Source organism: Myotis davidii, unplaced genomic scaffold (assembly GCF_000327345.1).
Source record: "Myotis davidii unplaced genomic scaffold, ASM32734v1 scaffold323, whole genome shotgun sequence".
Classification (NCBI taxonomy): Eukaryota; Metazoa; Chordata; class Mammalia; order Chiroptera; family Vespertilionidae; genus Myotis; species Myotis davidii.
Genome location: NW_006295491.1, coordinates 948,379 through 950,686, shown reverse-complemented (window position 1 = coordinate 950,686; position 2,308 = coordinate 948,379). Strand labels below are relative to the sequence as shown.

The 2,308-nt window shown below is 50.9% G+C and overlaps 1 protein-coding gene across 1 annotated transcript in view; it reads left to right on the top strand.

Moving 5' to 3' along the window:
- The window catches only part of KIAA0922 (KIAA0922 ortholog), a gene marked incomplete at its 5' end in the record, with an annotated part of 146,494 nt that overhangs the window by 132,169 nt on the left and 12,017 nt on the right, over positions 1–2,308 (top strand). The window lies entirely within an intron of this gene.

Here is a 2,308-nt window from a genome sequence, read left to right as displayed (position 1 = left end):
GGGGCGGCAGGGGCAGGAGGGGCAGAGCCAGGATTGGAACTAGGCTGTTGGCACTCTCCTTTGGCAGCCTTGCTTCCTGGGGCACTTACTCTCCCTGAGCTTTTATTTATTTTTTAAAAAATATTTTTTTATTGATTTCAGAGAGGAAGGGAAAAGGAAAGAGAGATAGAAACATCAATGATGAGAGAATCATCGATTGGCTGCCTCCTGCATGCCCTCTACTGGGGATCGAGCCTGAAACCCAGGCATGTGCCCTGATCGGGAATTGAACTGTGACCTCCTGGTTCATTGGTCAGGCTGAGCTTTTATTTTCTTACTGGAGGCCCAATGTACAAAATTTGTGCAAGGGGCTCGGCCCCCACCGCCGCAATGGCCACCTCTGCTTCAGCCCCCGCTGCCATGGCTTCGTCTGGAAGGATGTCCGGTCTAATTAGCATATTACGCTTTTATTATTATAGATCAGTTCAACGAAGGAGCTGGGCATTGTTTAACTGGGAATCCCGTATTTCCATGTTTCCAGAAATATCTCTTAAGTTTAATCCTATATAATAAAAGCCTAATATGCTAAGTGTCCGGTCATCCAGTCGTCCATTCAACTAAAGTGTAATTGCTAATGGTATGCTAAGGCCACTCAACTACTCGCTATGAGGTGCACTGACCACCAGGGGGGCAGACAATCGATTGGTCGGCCAGTTGCTATGACGTGCACTGATCATCAGCGGGCAGACAGTTGACCCGATGACCAGTCGCTATGACATGCACTGGCCACAGGGGGAAGACTCTCTGACAAGTAGGTTAGCTTGCTGCTGGGGTCCGGTTGATCAGGACTGAGTGAGATGGGCTGGACACACCCTGGAGCCCTCCCACCGTCCCTCCCTGGCTGGTCAACCACCCGTGTCCCTCCCTGGCCCTTATCGTGCACTGGTGAGGTCCCTTGGTCTGGCCCGTGCCCTCTCACAGTTTGGGACCCCTCGGGGGATGTCAGAGAGCTGGCTTTGGCCCAGTCCTGCTCAGTGCAGGAGCTGCCCCTTGGTGGTCAGTGCGCTCCCACAGGGGAGCGCTGCTCAGCCAGAAGCTGGACTCATGGCTGGCCTCCACGGTAGTGCTAAGGATGTTGAACTACTGGCTAAGGATGTCCGACTGCAAGAGGGTGCAGGCTAGGCTGAGAGGGACCCCCCCGCAAGTGCATGAATTTTGTACACCAGGCCTCTAGTGTTATGTAAACTTCTCAGTTTGGGTGTTGTTTTGCACCAGGTCAGCAGTGTGTAGAGGCAGACACTCCCCTGCCTCTTCCTCCCGGGCCGTGGAAGGACTCTTCATTTTCAGGTGGCCTTGCAAGGACAGTGTCCCCTCCAGGGCTCCAGTTTAGAAGACTTAGCCTCCTCCCTAACTCCTGTGCGCTGCTGTCTGGGTGTGAAAACTCAAGCCCTGGGCAGTAAAGCCTGTTTCCTCTCAAGTCATCCCTCTGCCCTCACCCCTCTGGCTTTTTCTTCATTTGAGTTCTAGCATCTGGGGATTTCTCTTTCTGGTGAGCTCAGCTTAAATGAGTTTCTGTGCAGTTGTTCTCCAGCGGCTCTGGATTCGCATGGGGCCAGGTCCACCTCGCTGCCTCCCCCTTGTTATGGGAAGGGAACTCGGGCCAAACAGCCCGCATGTGGCGAGGGCCGCCGATGGGAAGATGGGCAGCGCGTGTGTTTCTGGTTACAGCGTCTGTCCCTGGGTCCCCAGGAGGCTGCATCTGGAGCTGAGACTCGGTGACTCAGCACTGAGACACGCTCCCCAGCAATTCTCATATGCACTTTGCTGAGAAGGGCCAGGCAATTTGACTCCAAGCTCGGGTAGTCCTCGGCTCACAGCGAACAATCAGAAAAATGCAAATAGTGAACAAAAAGAAATAAACTCTTTATCATTTTGTTGTTAATACTGAGTACCAATTGTTGATAGCTAATTTTCCTGATGTAGGCCCAAATTATTTAGGCTACATTAATTGAAAGCTGTAATGCGGTATCTTATAAAAAGGAAAGTTATACCTTGTAGTCTCTTACGTGTATTTTTAGAAAAACTTTGATTGACTACTATGGTCACTCTTTTTTTTTTTTTTTTAAATTTAAATCTTTATTGTTCAGATTATTACATTTGGTCCTCTTTTTTCCCCCATAACTCCCCTCCTCCCAGTTCCCGCCCCACCCCCGCCCTCACTCCCCACCCACTGTCCTCATCCATAGGTGCACGATTTTTGTCCAATCTCTTCCTGCATCTCCCACACCACTTTCCCCCCAAGAATAGTCAGTCCCTTCCCTTTCTATCT